Below are 23,201 nucleotides of genomic sequence, written 5' to 3'. Positions count from 1 at the left end.
TATGAAAGCTACTACCTGTGATTCTATTTAAATTAGCGTCACTAGCAACACATCGTGGATACATGAGATCCTTGGGTTATCTCATGCTTCTTATAATTTTCATATCGCAGCGTATTGCTTGTGTGAAATTGGGCGTATGTGACTCGGCATATGTTAGAGATGCTCCGAGGAGACACGTGAGTGACATGACGTCGTACATACATCTGATATTCTTTGGTGCAAGATCGCCGATCGACCAACGCACAATCGACTTGTCATGATTCATGTTTAATCTAAATCTGATTTACCTATACGCAACTCATCTAAATTCAACCTTATTTCTTGACAGTATAAGCAATATTTATTTATGTTTAAAACAATATTTATATATGCCTGAATATTTTCAGATTATCTAATTTAATTAGTATAAATTAAAAATATTTTTAATTTATATTAATTAAATAATCTGAAAATGTTTAATTTTTATTTATTCTTAAGCAATATAATTTTTAATCTATACAATTTAAGTATAATTTTTTTTGGTCTCTTTAATTTCTTGATATTGATATTTCATGAAATTTTCTTTTTTCATTTATTCTGTCAATTAGTACGTGAAAAGAAGTTGTTGACAGTTTTGTTAAAGTATCTAAAAATTTACACATAACATACAGATCTAAAAATAATTTTATTTAAATCATCAAAATTATTTAGAACACTTAATTATTGGTAACAAAGAAATGTTAATATTCCAGCAACCATTTGAACATTCTCCATTACAATTAATTTGTTGATAGTTCAAACAAAAATATTTTTAAAACTACCTAACTAAATTTTTATATATTTCAGTAAAACCATTCTTTCCACGTAAGATTTGTAGGATCGATCATTTATAGAAAATGTGCAGATAAATGTAAATGTAAGTCGATTAGTAATTAATGAGAAAGTTGCAATATCTAGAAATCGAATCACGGAACGCTTGGAAAGTCCGTTGATCTTATTCCGTGGCTTATCGACGATTGTAAATAATCCTCGCGACGAGTCACGATCGTCACACGAGGCTGGGCTTGTGTGTGATTCAGCACGTGAGAAAGAAACACATATGGCATGATGGGTGACTGACATTCTCGAGGGAGGCGCGACTTGCGACACTTTCGGATCATCGACCGACTGGACTGATGCTTCTTAAAAATCGACGAACTCGCGATGTGATCTCGCGAAACTGTTCGGCGTATAGTCGTCGCAAATATGTTAGCCGTCTCGTAGGCGAGACTTCTTTCATGCACGTCTCATCGTCACACTTTTACGCGATTCATTCGCGGCTTATCGTGCCTCGATGGATACCTCAGTGGATACCTCGGTGGATATAAACTCGCCTTCTAGAACGAGTTCAATCGATTGATTTTCCAATTTGTTCAGTGCAATGCATTCTGGATCGTTTCTTAAGCGCGAATTGATGCAGGTTCTGAAGAAGAGTTCGCTAGAGCGATAAACATAGGCAGCTCGTTGACGAATGGTCGATACCCAGATTCTTATCGTTTCGCAGTCTTTAGGTGCTAGTTTAATATTTCAATAAAAGATTTTTCCTATTATACATTGACAAAAAAATTGTTCTTTTAACTAAATTAATTTAGTCGTCTTCATTTCTTTCGTGGGAGAATATATGTATTTAAATCAAATATAATTATTTTTGCTAAAATATATACATTTTTTCTTCATCGAAAGAAATAAAAACGAATTAAATTAATTTAATATATGTGTATATATATATATGCTGAGAAAAACAAAATGTTTATTTGATTAAATTAATCAAGTGGTAATTGCATATTTCAAGATAATTTATATTACTATTTCCTTTTTATATTACTATTTCGCATTTAATCAGAATTTTTTTCCTTTCCGTTTGCGTACTGAACTCGATAACCATCCGGCCAGCAACAAATCACAATGGTTTAATACACCGGTTAACAGATTGTGTCAAATTGAACCCATGCGTATATTATTCTTGTTTGATATCACGTATAAACTATGTACCACGTGGCAGTATATCAGTTATCTGAAAAATCGATCAACTATCGAATAAATTGCCGCGCTTGCGGATACCGCGTAATAATATCCAACATTATGAAGAAATCCTTTCCCCTATTGTTACTCTACGAGATATACGCTCGTTTCTGACGGTAGTTATATGGCCTTCTGAAATTCGAGATCGATATATCGCCCAAGATCAATACATCCGCGACTACCGATCGGTTGGAGATCTGCATTCCGCGATCAAAGTCGTGGGCGGTCTCATATAATATTCACGGCAAAAATTTGTGTTTATGCTAATCGACTTGTTTTCATTCCATTGGAAATTATATTAATTTCATGAATAGATATAGCTCATTATTATAACGGAAAGATGATAATTCTATATAATTTCTACATCATTCATTGTCGAAAAGAATTTTTTTGATTTTATATAGACTATATTTATACAATAAATACTTTATTAAAACACACCTTAATACAATATATATGACGTATAATAGATGAATATGTTTAAAATTAAATAAATAAAATTTGTATTAATTTCATCAAGATAAGATTAAAAAAATGTATACTAATCTCTTGAATTCTTTTAATATGGAGAAAGAGTTGATACTCAGAGAGGAAAGTTAATAGAGAGTCGTTTATTGTTCTCTTTCGCTTGGCAAAATCTTCTTTATAGAGGGGAGGAAGTGTTTCGCTTTATAACGTGCTTAAGCGTGAACTGGAACAGGTTGAGTTTAATGTCTGCCGCTGGCGACTGGAATCGAATGTAATGTCATTTGGGCTTGGCGTTCGTCGGGTACTGAATCTTCTCGAACGCCCACTATGTGTCGTCGATGTTCTTCTCTTCCCTTCTCAACTATCCTCGTTCTCTTTCCGTGTCTCTCTTCGGCGTGCACTATTGGCGTGTCGCAGCTTTATTTTACTTATAAGTCACTACAATTCCTGAGGCGAGTCCTCACGATGATCGTCCTATTAATAAAGGGTTTACTTTGAAATATTTGCGCGGAATAACTGACAGGATTGCTCATTTAGGCGGAAAATAGGCTATGGAAGTTTTATAATTTTATGAGGGTGTAATAAAAGTAGATATCGGTTGTTTATCGAGTGCCATAATCTCATTGCTATTCGATACGTTTCCGGGAAGATGAAATGCGCCGATAAAACGGGCCATCGTTCTTGCTTGTAGATCTTCAAATGTATGTCGTGTATGTAACGAAGGTAGCATTATATGTTTTATATTTCAGTTTTGATTTGAAAATAGGTCAATAATTACAAAAACGATAAAAAGTAGATAAATGATAACACATGAAATTTCTTCCTCTTTATTTATATTTGAAATAATAGATACAATAAACTACTAACTGACTTTAAATAATGGCAGTAAAATAACGAATTTTTTTACCAAGTTATGAATTACATCCGACTCCAATTTTGTTAATTAAAGAGTTAATTTCGATGAGGAATATGTTACGCTTCAATAATTTCTTATTTATTCATGCCATCATTAATGTCATCATTTGTAAATTACCGTCTTATTTTATTTAAACTAACAAGTTTTAATTATCTTTATTCAATCTTACATATATATCAATGGAATTGAGATTTGCGGTACTAATAATTCTCATCTCAAACGTCCGCTTAGGCTAATTGGCTTGTCATATTATCACGTTGGGACTATTAAGTTTCAATAATTGGCGATTGCCGATCGGTTTTGTCGCGTTACGATCTACGCGATCAATTGTACGACCACTAACTATCGTATAACTATCGTATAACAGCGGCGCTTTAACCACGTTCATTATCGCCTACGGGAGAGGCAGGCACGAAATTAGAGGACAGTTCGACAGGCTGGTTGCCGGTGGCCGGCTTAATTAACGCCGAGCCAGTCGCCTCTGTCCTGAGCCGCTTAATTGATTTGCAAACGTCGTCGTCTCGAGTCCGCGGTCACGATCGTGATCTCGATCTACCAGCCGATGGGATCGCGCACCGACAATTTGTCTTGTTCCTTTCGCGCTCAAGACGTTCACTAAGGCTAGCATGTCGAAAAGAGAGAAAGAAAATAAACTTTTAAAACTTTTTCTGAAAAACGTTTTTATTTTTGCCTTAAAAAATTCCACGTATAAATAAAAGATTATAGAGATGTTACATTTTTATAAAAAATAATATTTAATTGAAAGAAGTGTATAGGTATATATTAGGTCATTTAAAAAGTATCCGCGGTTTTTTCATTCAAAAATTGAATAAAAAACCGCGGATACTTTTTAAATGACCTAATATATATCAAAATTAATTTTGCTATAAAAGCTATTTATAAAGCACATTCAAGCATACCTTTGCATTTTCTAAGTATTTAATGCTCGTGATTACGTTTATATTCATTCCGTATGATCACTGAAGTTTATAAATCTGAATTATCGATGGTGAATTCACAGTTGCGTTCATCATGGATTCCGTGATTGCAACTTACAGTTGTCGCGATCTACGATCATGGTATAGCAGTGTATAAGGATGCGTCTCGTGATATGATAAATCTAGCGGTTGTAATACACGCATACTTGGGCCCGCTTATCATGAATTATCGAATCGGCAGTTAAGCCCGACTTTTTGGATCGTTAATTTTGAGAAGCGATGGATACCGCGTAATGATCAAAGCGTCGTATATCTCGGCGGCTAAAAGAAAAAGACAGAAGGAGCGAAAGAGAGAGAGGGGGGGGGGGAGTAAGAGAGTAAGAGAGGGATCGTATACGAGTGAAGCCGACGAGTGACATCGTAAGTACCGTTAATCCTATTAAAGGAGGACTACTAGCTTCTCGCGGGCGCAGCTCCGGTAGCCGTCGGAAACCGATACTCCTTATAGCGGAGGTAATCGTGTTCGGGTCCTGAGAAAGAGCCTGTTATTTCTCTAATTCACCTGCAGTCTCGGAATCTCCGCAATATGAGAGTTCGGAGTCCTGTATGTTCTCGGCACTCTGAACACTCACCTATACGACCTCCTTCGCGCGCGGTAAGAGATCACGATCGATCGAGTCGATCGGGTCATCCGCGACTCATCCTGTATAATTAAGAGGAAAATCGTAACCTCGATTAGATTGGAATTCCAAGATATTTCTAGACGGAATTTAAAGCCAGACCGCGTCGCCGTCTGTATATATTTCATTTCGCGTTTCGGATCGAGGGGCGGAGAGAAGGCCAGAGAAGGCAATCCGCGGGATTCAAAGAATTTAGAGAAACACGCGTTTGATCTTTATACGATAACCTGCGCACCGCCTGTGATCTCGACACGATAATGTCGACTTACCATCGATTGAGATTTGACTCTAGAATGAGTTGCGTTTATAAGATACGCAATGCACCGCAAAATGTATCCGTGGAAAGGAAATCTATGTTCGAAATCAATCAGCAAGTTAATTTCGTGTAGATACGCTCGCGAGATTAATATTTTAACGAGATATCGTGAGATAATATTGGTATTTTAAACAATCATGCATATACATATATATATATATATATAAAGGAAAATGCATAAAACATTAATTGTTTATTAATAAAGAACATTTTTAATAAATTAAAAAAAAAATATATATATATATATATATATATATATATATGAGTATATTATACAGGGTGTCCCGTAACGATTAATTAATATTTCAGGGGGTGAACTTGTCAAGTTCCTTTGTCAATTTTGACTCAGACCATTATTTATTGAATTATTGACAATTAAAATTGATAGAATTCAATTAGATAGCACACAGCCGAAGTATGCAGGGCATGATAATATACCATATCCTCGCACTTATTATGCATTATTCTGATTAAAACTTTATTCTAATTTTTCATATTAACAAATTAAAAAATCAATAAATTAATAAATAGATGATAAAAAAATATGGTACTAAACCAAAATCGACAAAGGAACTTTTAATTTAAAATTGCATCCTCGTTCATTCCCTGAAATATTAATTAATTGTTGTGGCACACCTTGTATACATACATTTACTAAAACATAAGTGAAGTAGATCTAAATATATATACCGACAAATTACCGGAAAAATCAATCTTTCTTTAACCAGTTGCCATGACTTTGATCGCGATTGAAGCACTTTACGAGTTGCTCTCTTGAGACGCTCAGTAGTAATGGACATGTAAGACCGAAGACTGGCAGACTTGCACACATGTATACACGTCGGACTGAACGGCGAAAAATGGCACGAGCCTAGTTACATGTCGATCAATCATGGGGCAGCACTCGGTTGCGAAATTAAACACTCGGAACATGCGCCAGGCGAGGCGAGCGCGTACGTGACCCTCGTAAAATTCGAACAATCGGTCGTATTATCTCTCGCGCGCAATATTACGCCCGACATAGTCAACTTTCGTAGACCGAATTAGCGGAACGAGGAGAAACAAACGAGCGATCGTTTTTCAAGACGAGATCGCCGTTGGCTAACCAGGAAAAATCCTTGTGCTTTCTATCGGCGCGAATTATGCACGCGGCTGAGCGGTTCGGGATCGTAAAAGCATCGTAATGCTATACGCCATTGCGATTGGCACACAATTATCCTAAAGCAGCGTTTGACGTACAATAATATAATGGCACATTTAAACGATCTAATGTAATAATACAGCGTAATGACGATTATGCGTTACGTGTGATTCGCAATGGGATTATTATATACACAACGAAGTTAATGAAATGACAAGCATTTTATTGTTAATACGTTGAGATGCGTAACGTACACAATTAATACAGTATTATGTAATCGATATATAACTATATAATATGGTATATTATAATTAATAGTAAAATGTTTAGGATACGTTGCATTAGGTATTGCGACTTTCAAAATTATGAAGCTAAATTGTTTTTAGACTGACAGATTCAATTATCTGTAAGTTCCACTTGTGTCGAACAATCAATTAGCGCCACGCGTTGGCAATGCGTTTTTCTGTGTCTCTTGTCGATCGAAATTTCTCGTGACGGTTGCACGATGTTGACCGGCGAACGCGGTCATACCGCCTTTAAGTAGTAATTATCGCTGCAATTAAGTGTTTCAGGTGAACCCGAGCGACGTGTTTTATTGCCGCTTCGATCGGTATTTTTCACTGATATTCTCGGGACACCGGCCGCCGTATATCACCGCCATTGGCCGGTGTTGAAACATGTAATTAAGAACTCGCGCGAATATGGTGGCCTGCCAATTGTAATGCCTTGAAACTTGTTAGACGGTATTCCACACCATTGTGCGTCATTGTAAGCAGCGCGATACAATGGGCACCCTTCACGTATGCTGTTTCATTATACATATTGCGGCTTGTTACGCTAATAACGTTAATATTATTGTACAAAAATTAAATCGGAAATCAGAATATGCATCTTGCGCGCAATTATATTTCGTTCGACCTTAATCTTTTCTAACAATATAATTGAATTATTTATTAATACATGATTATTTATTAATACAGCGTCTCTTTTTAATTCGATCAGTTATAATATGCTTTATTATATAAATATTAATATTAAAAAAATGCTATTAAATAAAATAAAGCTTGAAGCTTTATTGCCAGAATAAAAATTATAATAATAGTAATCGTAATAAATAATCATAAAGGTAAAACATTGTTTCCTTCTATTTTTGTGATTTATCCGTAGAATTATGAATGTGGAGAATAAACTGAAGACACACATCTTTCACTCTCCAAGTATTTAAAACGAATTTAAATATTGTTAATTTAACGGAACATTAGACAAATTATCCAAGATGTCTCATTTTCGTGATGAACATTTTATTATATAGACTATTATATATATATATTTAGATTTTGAATAAATATTAAAAAATATATACATGACCTGTAATTTTATAATTCGTCACGGTAACTTTCGATATGGCGCGCAGCATGAAAACGCGACGAAGCGATGTGAAACGCTCGTCTGCCATCGACACTGATGAATTAAATTCACCCTAAGGGACATGCTCATGCTTTTCACCGTGTGGGAGTATTATATCAAAAACATTAGATGCGTGTTAAGTGCCTAGATATTACGCGCCCCTTATTCGTGGGCGAAATTCGAAGCTCATTGTTGGCTCCACGTCAGGTGGAAATTTTCACGTGAGAGGAACGTTCGTTTTTATTTTCAAGATGCCGTGCTCGTCGAGAGTAATTGATTAACTTTTTCAAACAAGATCCATTGTATCCGATCTTATGCATGGAGCTTCAAAGCGAATAAAATCGATTGTATCTGCTACAAGTCTGTAGTTATAGGAACGTAGAGTATTGCGCTTTCTATTGAGCGATATTACATAAGTATGATTTTCATTTCTGATTTTATATAAGTACCCAAAATGACTTGAAAACGATTTTACTTACGTTCCACATTATTTACAACTTATAAAAATCAAATTATCTCACATTAACAGTTGCATACAGTTGTTTATTACGAAAATGCGCGTTTCACGTGTTTGTGTTGATATCTCATAGCAATATCACCTGTTTTAACACACACATATACGATAATTTACTCTAAATTGTATTCACATACTTGAACGCTGCAATAACTCGCGTGTATCGCCTTACACGTGTTATTTAACACGTTGCGCGGGTATAATCGCAGAATCTTCTCGTTAAATATCTCATTCAATCACCTCGTTACTTATCGCTTCTCCGACGATGAAGGAAGTAATGGAAAGCGAGGATGTGAGAGGTACTGTTTCGCAGATGGGATCCTTTCGCGTAGCCCGCGCGCGAATTGCGATTTCCGCATCGCGGGGCTATCAATCATCGCCCATCGCGGAAAAGGCCCCGACGCACGATTCTCAACTACTGATTGGCCCCGGAATCGTTCACGCGTCATTAGCGCATCGCGGCTGTCCGCTCTAATTAATTGTCCTACGTCAAGATCCCATCGCGCAGATTTCTATTCGCCACACCGCGCCGTGAAGTATCCGTAGGTGGAACTTTCTGACATTTCGCTCTGGACTTCCTACGATCGTTCGCGCGAAAGTATTACGCGTTTCATGCGCGGAAGATGAAGTCAATAGCCGACATACTTCCATTATTCGTCGACATTTTATTTAAAAAAAAAAAATATAATTAATTTTGTACATCTTTGAGGGAATCAAGTTACTGCAAGTTACTAGAAATCATTGTAATTAAGTGGCTCAAAATTCTACGGCTGTGGAATTGTTAACTACAGTATGACAGTACGACGGGTTCCATGTGTTCGTATTACCGTATTAAAGTAGAGCCTCGACATCCGGCAGCAACAAGTTAAATTAGCCATTAATATCAATTACATTTGACGTAATTCGTGGAAGCCACCTTATCTCCCACATAATTGCGTTCTCGTACTAGTCACCTTTATTAGAGAACCGTCTCGCTTAATTTCGTTCAATCAAATGATACGGGTCCACCTAGATGATTATCTGTACGGCTCGTCGCCGAATTTAGCTGTCTCTAAAGTCCAGTGTATTATGACTACACCTGGGCTCATGCGGGCTCCATCCGAACTAGGATTAATTCGTATATCAATATCAGCCCGCAGGTATGCCGGCAACATCATATTAGAATTTCTGATCTTGTTCTCATGGGATCTTCTTTTGCGAATGATTCACTTGATTTTATAAATTAATTCTATTAATTCTTAGATTAGTTTTTAAACCTTTTTAATCGTTTAATTGAACTTGTGTTAATGCAATTTCAACGATTATCAGAGTCGAATAAAAATTATGATTTTAAATTTCTTTTAAAATTACTACTGATAAAATTTATTAATAATAATGATAATACACTACATGTATTATATATTTAATTATATAATAAAAGCATTAAAATTTTTTGTCATGGTATTGGGATTAAAAAATTATTCATCGTCACATGACTTACGATCTTTCCCATGATGATAATGCTTGTGGAACGGTTTGGTCCAAACTTGCCACCCTTCTAATCGCCATCGGGGTGGAAACATTGTTAAGTGATGGAAGGGAAGGAGGAGTAAAAGGGACGCGCTCAATATGCCTCGTGCCAATATTATCAGCTCCCTTTGCTTCGTAGGGAATCATAACGACTGAGCGAAACGATGCACCAGTCCCACGCTCGTAAGGTCACGTGCCATTTTCAGGACCTGCATAGTGCACCGGTCCGTGTGATTCTACAAAAAGTACTTTCCATCGCGAATGTCATTCCCCTTCCTGTACTTTAAAAGATTTATTTCACCCTCCATTTGTAGTTTGTGCGTATCGTTACTGTATCCATCCTGCAAACGATGAATGGTGCCAATGACTTAATTACTCAAAAGGCAAAATATAGATGAATTATAATTGTGTGTAAATAATAATATAATTAATAAAAAATAATAATAACGGTTGTGGGAGTCAACGCAGTTATTAGTGCGATTATCTTATATTTATTTAGTTTATTATATAAACCTTGATGTGATTCCAACGAGCGCAATGCAATAGAAAATTAACGTTTCGACTCCTCTTTGAGTCATCCCCATAAAGAATTATCCATAATAACAATTTCTTATTTTGCAATCAATTCTTCATGTAATGTGTGGGTTTCCCAACAGTCAGCAGACTATTGGAATCAACTGAAAACCAAATATGAATTGGAGAAACACAGTACATTGTCAATTATAATTATTTCTTAAAAATTATTCCTCCTACACTCACCATAAGCGCCGCACTCCATTACGTAAAATTAATATCATGAAATGTTGCACATCAAACAACAACAGAATGGTTTAAATTTACAGATAGACAAAGTTAGACTCTGCATATTTTACATTTTTCAATAATGATTAAATATTATGTTTTTTTAACTTTATACTTTAATGCATGACATTAGTTCAAATTATAAACAAAGATTCACAGTCTTCACTTAAAAATTGTTGTGTCACGATGGATATCTTCGAAATTTATCATTATTTTATTAGTATGATTGTCTACTATGAAAAAATTTTTTTGTTATCTAAATATTTTATTTATGGAGTGCGGCGCTTATGATAAGTGTAGGAGGAATAATTTTAAGAAATAATTATAATTGACAATGTATTGTGTGTGTTTCGTATTCGGTTTTCAGTTGATTCTAATAGTCTACCAACTGTTGGGAAACTCATACATTACATGAAATTGATTGCGGAATAAGAAATTATTATTATGGATAATTCTTTCTGAGAATGATTCAAAGAGGAGTCGAAACGTCATTTCCTATTGTATTGCGATCATCGAAATCACATCAAGGTTTATGTAATAAACTAAATAAATATAAGATAATCGCATTAATAACTGCGTTGATTCCAACAGCCGTTATTTTTTATTAGTTTAAATTTGTGGAGATTGCTTTCATTAAATTTAAATATAATTAATATTTGGTTGTAGATATATTTACACTCAAAAATGTGTGTACATGTACACTTCTTTGTAGCCGTTCGTGTTTTATTGTCTTTGCTATTGCGGACGATGTCTGTGACATAATAGTTAGATTGTTGTTATGGCATCTGTTTCGTGTGTTTTGGCGTAGTTGAATCAGTGTAGATGATACATAGGATAGGATGCATCGCGATTACTTTCTGTCGCACTTCTTGTAATGTTTTGCGAACTTTTGCAATTTTTTTGTTGATTAATTTTTATTTTAACGGTCAAAATTTGAGGAATAAATTTATGCAATTTAAAATCATGTAAGGTTGTGAAAAATAATTGTAAACACTTTTTTGTAACATATCTGAAGAAATGTTCAAATTTATTGGGCCCATGAATACCAATTAAGACTAATACTCAATCAAACACACGTAAGGAAATGAACATAATAAAATAGTATGAGTCCACAATAATTCCAATTACGCGATCCACTTACATTGCCGTCTCCGATCAAACGAGCCGCGCATTAATACATACAGTAGGTGCGCTGATAGAATTCTAGTCGGTGCGTCGGAAGAATTGCGCGGAACGATCGCACAATGGTGACTTCCGGCGTGAGATCGTCGTATACACGAGCCGCCGAGTGAATTGCAGTTAATGCATTAGCTCCCTGTGCGCGTTGTTCGGGCGTAGGTCAAGGGGGTGCCGAGGGCTGATGCGGAACAACCAGCTTCCGATTGGTACGAGTGGCTGATCTCGCTCCCTGTCGCTCTCTTTTTCTCTCTCCCCTTACCTCTCTTTCCGTCGAGGCGAATATCTCGTGGATATTCGTACGAGAGGCAAATCGTCATGTGATTCACAGCCGGATATGCGTCATGGAGAATTTCTAGACGATTGAGCTAAGTGCACGGTGCCGATCGACGATGTCGGACGCAGGTCGCCCTTCTGTACGGCGGATTTATCTCGCGCCATTAACTACGGCGAACATGCAGTTACGTTGCATCGATTGTGCCATCACCGTCAGTCGTCAGTAGTTTTAAATAGGCCTGCCAAGAATTGCTATACTCGTTGCTTGTCCCTTTCTTCCCTTTCCCTAGATAAATAGAATTTGTATAATATTTTAATAGTCTTATATATTATTTCTTTGCTCAAAATGTTTTGAATAAAAGTCAATATTTTAAAATGCGTGATAGAATAGTCTCTCATAATAATAATAATTATATATATATAAGTCTACAAAAAATTTTTTTTTATATTCTTTTATATATCTATTATTATAAAGGACTGTTCGTATTTAAAAATATTAATAATTTTTATTCAAAATATTTAAAACAAAGAGAAATATTCAAATTTTACTAACATTGTTTTATCAAAAAACTTTTTGAATGTTTTATTAGCATAATTTCGTTTTTATCTTGTATTACATAAGATACAATAATAATGTCTGTTAACTCCATATGTTGGACTCTCTCTAGACCATTGTGATTAATTGAGTCCTGCGGATGAAGATGCCATTAACGTCCCCAAGGGTCTGGTTTAGCGTTCAATTTCAGATGGTAACATCGTCCTTGGCATATGCATTCTGTCGTACATTGTACACTTATAAACGCAAACTAGCGCAGAATCCGCGGTCGCGTGTGGGAAAGATATACACGTTCTAGTCCCTGATGGGATCGAAGTTGAAGCAGTTTGACTACCGAGCTTTATTAGTTAGCAGATAGCTCGTATTACGAGGGGACTCTCTGTCTTTCTCAAATAGCTAAGGGCTAGCGAATGGCTTGAGGAAGGGAAACGCGAGCGTACTACGAAATGGACGGATGATGAGTCAAGGGAGAACCTGTTTTCACCCTTTACTCTGGGGAGCGGGGGAATTTAATTGGATCTCTAATTTCCTGGTCAGACCGCTCGACATGCGCCTGCACGGCGAATAAATTAAGCACTTTGTGGTAATAATGTGGATCATTTTTAATGAGAAGATTAGCCGGCCTTAGTTCAAAGCAAAAAATGTGATCAATGTGTACGATCGAGATATATAATTAAAAAAATTGTTTATTGAATTATTAAAGATATGTAATATTCGTTTGTTGCTATAAAAGATCCACAATTTTCAACAATCTTTTTAATTTTGCAATTTATTTTGTATTTTTAATTAGCAACTTCTAATGTTGAACAACATTTTTTTTTAACATTTCTTGTCTACTTATTTATAAATCGATATCTCACATTCTCCCTAAAACTTTCTCACGTATCTCACTTTTCATTTCTTGCGACGACTTTTCGTGAATCGCGAAATCACGATTGAATCATCCGTTTGGCTATCAACGCGAAATGTACGACAGGATGAATGTTTGCCTACACGTGCGTAGAGGAAAGGACGCGCAGTCCATTTCCGTGAGTCTCCCTTCTGCGGTTCTGCCAAGATAGCAGCAAACAATAACGTCGAAATAGTATTCGCGAAGGGGCAAAGCATCTCTCGTTCGCTATCTACCACCCTTCATCTGCGCGGTCGGGATTGAATTATATAAATCTGGCCACTCTTCTAGTCACGTGCCGACACGCACGTGATTCAGTAAACTATGACCTAGCAAACAATAGGTCGACGATAAGGCGAAACGCGATCATCTCCGAAATCAGAGTACCGAAACGAAATCAGAAAGTTTGCGCACCAAATTGCACTCAACTTACAATTATTGCAATAATTCTATTATTTGTGCAACGTTTGTTATTATTCGAACTGAGAAATATATAAAGAAATTCATTTATTACTTACTCTTGCATATTCTTGTCCTTTTAAAGATCTCACCATGAGATTCTTGTGATTGATATCACGCATTAAAATCTTTTTTTCCCAATTGGAGAGCTTCCCACGATCAACAAGAGGCTATGTCGAATCTCATAAACAGTTTGATTGTTGACAGTAAAGTGTGTGAGGTCAGATCGTTCTAAATAATTCCAATTGTTACGGAATATCGTTATTTCGGGATGAATTTTTGAACAATACTTGACCATTTAGTTTCTGAACTGATTGTCTTGTAATACAAAGCGATTTTTTACGATTCATCAATGATCTATACGATTACGGCAACAAAGTACACAAAGTCATTGACATAATTTCATCTAGTTAATTTTATATCAAGCAGGTTGTTAACATTAAATTGTCTTGCATTGTATGAGAAAAAGCATTCTTATTCTCTAAATTTTAGATTAAAATCTCACTCTGAAGAGTGAAAATTGAAAGAATCTTAAAAAAGAGTAGCTCGATTCTCAATCTTTAAGAATGAGATTTTATTCTTTGGAGTGACAATTTACTTTAAAAGTTTTAGAGAATAAGTATATCAATTTAGAGAGAGAGAGAAAAGAATTATAATATATGAATGCTTTTAAAATGCTTTAATTTAATGCAAAAGTTCAATTATACAGATTTGCGTAACTCTAAGATTCGAAATTTACATTATGACGCAAATCTTGCAACGTATTTCTCGATAATGCCAAAGTCGTAAATATAAGTAGTTAAAAAATATTAATTGAACGATTGCACGCGATTAATAAAGCTGTATACGCCATACCTGCCGAAGTTAACGATCCTCCTGCTGAGCCCCGAACAAATGGAGAAATCGCTCGCTGCGCAAGCAGTAGAAATCGTTCACACGCGCGAAGTTCTCCACCGGACAGCAGCAGCAGCATGCGCCCGTCACAATTACATAATGCGATGCACCCTCGCGTATCCATATATAGAGGACCTGCGGCGCACGCGACCCCGTGAATGCACGCGTACCCATGGGAACCAGTAATGAGATGGTGGTCACGGTTTCCCACCCTGCGAAGGTGGTCGCGGAGGGATACACATGCTGGTGGGTGCGTTCTCTTCCCTCGTAGGGATGATACGGGTCCATCGAACCCCCCGCGGCTTTTGTCAACACCAGCAATATGCTACTTGATGAACCAACGCTTATAAGAGTGGACCTGTGGGAACCGAAGTGCTCGCGATATTAAACACGAACAAGAATGCTTGACATTTGCGGAGGGACGTCTCTCTCTCTCTTTCCGCGGTAAGATTTTTTTTTTATGGCAATCGTAGTATTTCTTTATGTTTCGAGTGTCATATATGTGTCTCGATGAGGTACGTCGAAGGGGTCAGCTAAAAGTAGCTAGCAAACTAGTTAAAACTTATCATTTACATCAGAAATACCACAAAGATTTTTTTCAAAATATAATTACAGTTCTAATATCAAAATCATGAGCGATATTATAGAGGAACATGTTTATTAAGAGTATGTGATAATAATTTATTTTCGCGGCAATGGTAACCGCTAATTATTATTACGGTGCAATTAATGATGTCGATGGTCGTGCGTATAGGTAACAGCGATTAAATGAAACCGAGCTGGAGAACAATCCTCGTAAAATCGATAACGACTTCGGATAATGCAATGTGAATGAAAGCCGTTTCACCTGCATTCTGTAACGAGTAACGAGCATCGATAAGCAATCGCCGATCGGTTCGAATCGCCCCTGGCATCGGCGATTATCGTACTTCTTTGTCGTGGCATAAATCACTGTTCTCCTTACATCTCGTCATGCACGGGCCCGAATTCTTCACGGCTGGGATCGCCCCGCGGCGATACCGTTGCACGAAAACGAGAGACTGTGATATCTCGGGGAAACACACCATTAAACTCGACTCTTTTACGCTCCCTTCGTTTCATTCTCACTCCTTTGTCTTAACTTCTCCGTTATTTCATCGGTTCTTGCCTCATCCCTTGTATTTGTTATCTTATCTCTATATATATTTTTGTAAAAATGAATCTTAACCCTCCGGCAACTGTGATCTTTAAAGGCACTAATATTTTGTAAAAAATGAGTAAAATACAATCCGATTTCTAAGTTGATAAAAATTCGTTGAAATTTTAACAAATTTATAATATATTATAAAATTTTTTCTGACTTTTATATATCGAAATAATAAAAAAATTACTGTTTCTTGAAGACTTTTATTGATGGAAGAGTTAAAATTCATATTGTTAGCGGAAAGTTAAATTTATAATTTTAAAAATAAGTTCATATATATATATATATATATATATATATATACATTGTGAATTAACGAATAAAGAAAAGTCATATCTCACATTCTGCGGATACGCGAATAAATTAAGACAGAAAATGAGTTAAGAAAAAATTATAATACACAATGCATTAATATATTTTGTGATAATATTACTTAGAGCTTTCGAAACGTGGCATTTTCGGGCGAAGATAATAAAGGGCGTAGGCGCTAAATAATCGAAACGCCAGGCAGCGTATTTATTATGACTTCTCGAAAAGCGGTTCTGCCACAACAAAATTAAATGAGTGTAAATTAATTCAGCTCGTTAGCAGACCACCAGTAACACATGCAGGCGCTACCACTGGTGAAACGAGCCCGATAATGCACTGCAGGGTGTAAGTCTTTCGTACGCACGTCGTTACGAGTCATGTACAGCACCGTGCTACGCACTCTCTCTCTAGGTCATATTATCGGATTAATTAGTCGCTTACAACCGCGCAGTTACAACCAATCGTATAGCGATCACCTAACAGCGTATTGATAGTTGCCACGACAATCTTGTCAGAAATGTCATTAAACAGTGCCAATGAGTATCGCTGACATTAATGAAGCTGTTGCGAGAAAGAACCGTCACTCGTTATAACTTATAACTGAATGTTAATTAGCTTGAAACATATAATTATATCGAAATCGTAGAATAACATATTTAGCATAATTTTTTAGAGAGAACCTTTTTTTTTTCAAATCTTATTTTTTAATTATTAATATCTAGAATTTTTTAATGCTTACCGCACATTTCATTCTACTGTATTGCTTGCGTTTTAATAAATTACTGGAAATTTTTTATTATATATGTGATGGAATTCTAGTAATTTATTGTATACGGAAAAATATAATTCTATTGCTAAGAAAAGTGATTACTCAATTTACTTTTTTCTTTTTAAATAATGATTATCTTTAGCAAAAAATATTTTTTTAAAATAATAATCTTAAAATATATTTATTACAAATTTTGGAAAAACTCATTATTATGTATTCAAAATAACAATTTATTTTTTTAAAGAATGATGTTATGAAATTGATCGCGAATAAACGATATTATATAATAAGCAAATCGAATTTGTTTTAATTTAATAATCTTTAAAGTACTAAATTTATTAGGATTTAAATTATATTTTGAATTAATTTAATGCTTGTGTCTTTATGATAGATTTGCAAATGTATGAACTTTTGAAATACTTGAAACAAAATAATTATTACTTTCGAACAGTATGTATTGTTCTGTGTATATATATATATATATAGAATTACAAAACGCAAGAAATCCTGTATATATCGTGTACCATAGGCTTTATTCTCTATAAAAACAATGAATCGAAAAACTGATTTGTTTTCTTGATTTTTAATTTTAATTATTTTTATCTTATTTTTTATCTAATTATATTAGAATATAAATACTGTAGATTGTTTCTTTATGCCGATGATATTATCGAATTAATTAGCTCTGTAATGCGTATTGCGAGTGCATCGATACGTATCAAGTGGCTGCGGGAATAGTAGCCTATTAAACGGCGTGTAAACACTCACGTTGCGTACTACTGTCAACGTGTAAATCAATCGTTCGGGATTTAATGAAGCTGTTAATTAATTAAAAATTGATGTCCCTCTGGTCGAGTTGGAGCCGAGATTACGTGTCGCACGCAGAGATAATGATGAAGCAAATACGAATCTTTCAATCGTCGATATGTCGCTAGTAGCGTTTTCTCTTGGGATACAATGAGTGCCTTGACAGCCTTGCACCAGTGTATGCGCTGCACTCAGCTACACTACACTAGAGTGGTGCACACCATGGTGTACACTACATCATTATTATGCTAAAACTCTGTCCCCGTTTAACTTCCATTTTCAAATTTTAAATATCACTAGCTCTACCGTCCCTTTAAGAACAAAATCCCAAAATCTCCTTTGTGCATAAAATTTGCACTACACCTTAGCTATAGAAACACGGTGTCTGTTGCACTAGTGGGCGATAGTGCAGCCAAGAGAAAACGCTATAGAATACGGTATTTTTCGAGGATCCGAGGAGAAGAGAGAAAAGAAGGAGAGTGGACAGTTGCCAATGGAATGGATCAGGATGTACTTTTGCCATAGCCAATCGTGTGAAACGTTATTGCGTCAGACGTTTATTCTCGAATAATTTACCGTCACGATCCTACGGATCTTTACGGCGCCGTAAATCAAATTAAGAAATTTACTGGAAAATTCGAAAGTCGCGATTTTTATGTGCGGTAAAATACTGTCACGCCAGCGCAGCATGATATCGGATTGATTTAAAGCATTAAAAATGAGTGATGATGTTACATGTGTATGCTGTAATCGTACATAACGTTAAAAAAGAAAGTAATACGAGTGTATTGATGGCGACCTTGCATTCAAGTCTCTTCCTGCTTATCCTGTTTTCTACCATTCCGTTCTCTCTGTACGGTACTGTCGGCGTTCGTTCAGAGGATCTTCAATATTTACGCTCAACGTCATATCTCTTCCTGTGCAAACTCAGGACATACGGATACATACGGAAACACGCTCCGCCCGATAATAGAGTCGTACGCCATTGCCGTTTACACTACGAATGTGCATTTATCAGATACAAGTCCATTTCGAAACTCAGTTCGCAAGCGTTCAGAAAATTTTTCTTAGGATCCCGCCGCTCGCCTTATCCAGATAAGGTATTCGAAATACTGGTTCTGCTGGAGTAGATATCTTTTCCGCCCGCAAACGAGCGAACGAACCTGCGGCTAACGAGAGCGTCCCTCTAATCCCGAGGCTAAGAGCAGAGAGATAGATAGATAGATAGACGATCGCTGGCAAAACTCCTGTCCGTCCCACGGCGCGCAATACGCACTGATTTGCAGACAATAGTTCTCAAAAGGGTACGGCGTGCTCGTTCGTTCATTCGCTCACTCACTCACTCACTCGCTCCGACAATGGACACGTGACGTTCGCGTGCTGCGGATGACAGTTGACTCTGCGTGACACGTGACGGAACAAACGAGGATCGCGAGTGCAAGTCTGCTTGCAGCGGAAGTGATGCACTTGGACGCAATTCATGCTAGAAAACGTCATGGACAACGCGATGACACAATGTAGACGTAGCTGCTACAAGGATGACTGATCCACACAGTCATTTAGATATAGCGAATTTATGCGGATCTTAACTCAATACATTGTGGACGTTTTTATATATTTACAGATTGTATACTGTCATATACAGGGTGTCCAGACTTTCGTTAATAACAAATTTCATTTCAAGACGAAAATCCTAATACCAAAATATGTAGTGAAAGTGTTAGGTGAATAGAAGAGAGTAGAATTAATATTTGAAAGCTTTTTTTTTTTTCAGTTGAAATTTGCTGATTAATAATCAAGATTCATGTCAAGATCCATGAAATTAACCCTCAAAATTTTTGAAAAAATTACTTAGCTCGTTCGATTGTTCATCGTTTGTTGCACATGTATGCACATTTCGAATTTTTGTGTGCACACTTTTAGTAAAAAAAGTTAGTAAAAAAACAATTTTACGGAGCTAATTTCACACCAATCCCCAACCATGAGTAAATTTTTATCTAGTCTCAATTGATAGATTTTCATTTGTACATCTTTTGTTAAAGTTATTAACAATTAAAGTGTCGAGGACGATGGACTTAGGTAAATAGATTCAAATCACATTTATTACACTCAAAATTATCCATTAATTCAGATTTAGAGAATACTGATTATCTTTATATTACTTACAATTATTGTTATATGTGAAAGACTTAATTTATACAGATACAAAATTATACATTTTTAAACGTGAAAGAAAATAGGACCTACATAAATATAGGATATACTTTTTGTTTAATTATACGTTAGTGGCTTCTAAAAAGATTAGCTTTATAAATTAATATTCGCTCTTATTCGCGAACATTATTCATCGAAGCATCGACACCTACGTTTTATTCGCTAATATCCGCAAGTGAACCTCTACGAAATGGCTTTGGGGAAAAATAGCGGGTGGAAAGAAGTCAGGCAGACGGAGTGGTTCCTCATGGCTGCGAAGACAGACGCATAACACGACAGCACCGGTGATGAACCGCACCCACGTCTCGCGTCGACACTACTCACTCTTGCCCACGTCTGCTCGGCACACTTTATGCTACCCACTTAGCCGAGTAATTTGTTTTTACAGTTTTCTCTCCCAGCACCCCGTCGCGTTTAGCTTCGCCAAAAGCGGCTATTTTTTTCAATTACAGAGGCGACGGTCATTCTCGTTACGAGCGCACATCTCACTTTCATAAGGCGCTGCAAAATGTGAAGTTCCCATTTTAATGCTTTCGTAATTACACCCGCCAATTGAATATACATCGTGCGTTTTTGCATTATGTTCCTCACTTTGTACAAAAGAAAATTACAATAGTAACAGATCTGTTTATATCAATTAATTTTTTTGTAAAATTCGTTTATATCAAATTTATATCAAATTTGTATATCAACTTCCATTTTAGATATGATTTAAAAAATAGATATATAAATCTCTCTCTCTCTCTCTCTCTCTCTCTCTCTCTCTCTCTCTCTCTCTTCGTCAACCATCTTGTCACAAAAGTTGTATTTTTGTCATTAATTATTTAATAACAAATTATTGATAGAAATGACGAATCAAGTTGTAATTGAATTCACAGAAAAGCCATTAGAGTATTGAATTACTAGCTACTTGCGAAGATGTTCAACATCGAGCCGAGGCTGTAATATTACATAATTCCTTTGCACGCAAGATTTCAGTGAATTTATTACGCAGTCTGAAATTTTTCTACGGCGTAGTTGTAGCTCTTCGAGTACGCTGCCGCCGGAACCGTTGAATTATACGTCCAGACCGTCCAGACGCACAAATCTCAAGCGCCACGGAAATCTCCTCTCTTCGCTCTTGTCGTGCTGCTAATCTGAAACGACTAACCGGTCATTACTGCGGAATTAATCATTTCCGTGGTCTCTTACACGAGCTACTTCGCTGTATCACTAAATCATTCCTGCGTCTTGTTTTCTTCTGTCCTTCGAAGATACCGGACAATGTATAAAACGGCGGTAAAACATAATAACAGTTAGAGTTGTCGTTTGCGCGCTAATTTTAGAATAGACTTGTTCTGATTAGACATAGAACGTAATGACACACATTTAATAGTTCCCTTTATTTTATTGATGAGAGTATTTATATTTCTGATCGCTAGAAGTGGATAGGTGGATAGGTAGAGATCTGCAGATTGAGAAATTGCTGACTGTCTGATGGGTGGCAATATAGCTATCTCAGTTATATACGCACATCAAACGGGATGCAATATTACTGTCTATATCACTATTCGCAAACAGACCAAGAATAAGTTATTGGTTCTGAATCAAGCGATAGATGCCATGGCGCCAAGCGTTGCTCGAGACTCTCGACACGCTGTCTATGACGAATGAATTGCTATGGTAGAGTCGATATTTTATTTTTCATAACTAAGCGAGTTGAGGATCAAAGATCATCGATCATATCCTATGTTGGTTTTATGGGTGTCATTAGATTAGCGTGAGAATATACAATTTTATTAAATCTCGATAGATATTAAAATTTTAAGAACACATTACGTGAAATTTAACAAGAAAACGAATAAAATTACAATTGGAAAACGATGGAAATATTTCAATAGATGTACATTTAAAGAATATATTATAGAGAGTTTACATGTTTACATATTAAACAATAAAAACAAGAAATAATGACTCTCAAGTTATCTCAACCAATTATTTTGATAGCGTTATTTGAATTAATTATTATTCTTTACTTCTTATTGAATTTATCACTATTCTTTTATTATACTGTTTGTAATAACGGGACAGTGACAACAAGATTATTTATTGAAAATGAAGAAATAGGAAAGACTAAATCTAATCTTGCAAGATCGAGACGATGGAAGGAGTGCTTCCACGGAAGACCGGCTTCAATGGTTCCTGGTCTTCTGTCGATGCATGGAGACTGTTCCTCTTGCCTGTAATAACTCGCTACACCCATGCAGATAGTATCTCGACAAATAGCAATGCCTACCTACCGATCGTCTACCGTCTTTCTGTACATTTACGGTAGGGATTTCGCATGCCTGTGTGTTACTCCTCCCGCATCGACACGCAGTGATGTGTGCACGCGCGATGATCACGCGTGATTACGTAAAACTTGTGCGTGGCTGGGTGGTCTCTGTTTATCCAGAATTTATTACGAATTCGGTGCAGTATTCTAGAGAGTCGCATTCCTGAGATAGAGTTTGTTGGTAGCTTTGGACACATCGCACGTAGAGATTCTCAAGTAAGAGATTGGACACCGTTTAGACAACTTTTAATTGGTCCATCTTATTGTTCGGGACCTTTATTTAAGACAGAATGACATGCGTGGGTATCTCATTCTATCTTAATCTCTAAATTCTTTGGAATGGAATCTCACTCTAAAGCGTGAAAATTGAGCGTCTTGAGAAAAAGTGACTCAATTTTTATTCTTTAAGAGTGAAATTTCACTCTTCAGAAACAATTTACTTTAAAAATTATAGAGAACATGCATAATTTACCTAATTCTCTCTTAAGCAGGAAAATATGGCGGACCAAACGTATGGTGTTCCCTTTCTTACTTGAGGATAGTCGCACGTTGCACGAAGCTTCGCTAAGTGGAATTCCGTTTACTTGAAATCATTCCGCCGTGAAAATGTGCCGCTTAAGGAAGG

The 23,201-nt window shown here is 36.2% G+C and overlaps 2 long non-coding RNA genes across 3 annotated transcripts in view; one reads left to right on the top strand and one right to left on the bottom strand.

The window, feature by feature from the left end:
• LOC147909831 (uncharacterized) overlaps positions 1–23,201 on the top strand; it is a 371,480-nt gene that overhangs the window by 12,220 nt on the left and 336,059 nt on the right. The window lies entirely within an intron of this gene.
• On the bottom strand, positions 11,337–22,263 carry LOC147909833 (uncharacterized). The gene is made up of 4 exons (XR_015545198.1): positions 18,848–22,263; positions 14,942–15,338; positions 14,146–14,317; positions 11,337–12,468 (listed from the first exon to the last, which is right to left on the bottom strand). It is a non-coding gene; the product is annotated as an uncharacterized LOC147909833 (long non-coding RNA).

The sequence above is a fragment of the Acromyrmex echinatior genome, chromosome 5 (assembly GCF_024713525.1).
Source record: "Acromyrmex echinatior isolate Ae372 chromosome 5, ASM2471352v2, whole genome shotgun sequence".
Classification (NCBI taxonomy): domain Eukaryota; kingdom Metazoa; phylum Arthropoda; class Insecta; order Hymenoptera; family Formicidae; genus Acromyrmex; species Acromyrmex echinatior.
This window is presented reverse-complemented; position numbering and strand designations above follow the sequence as displayed.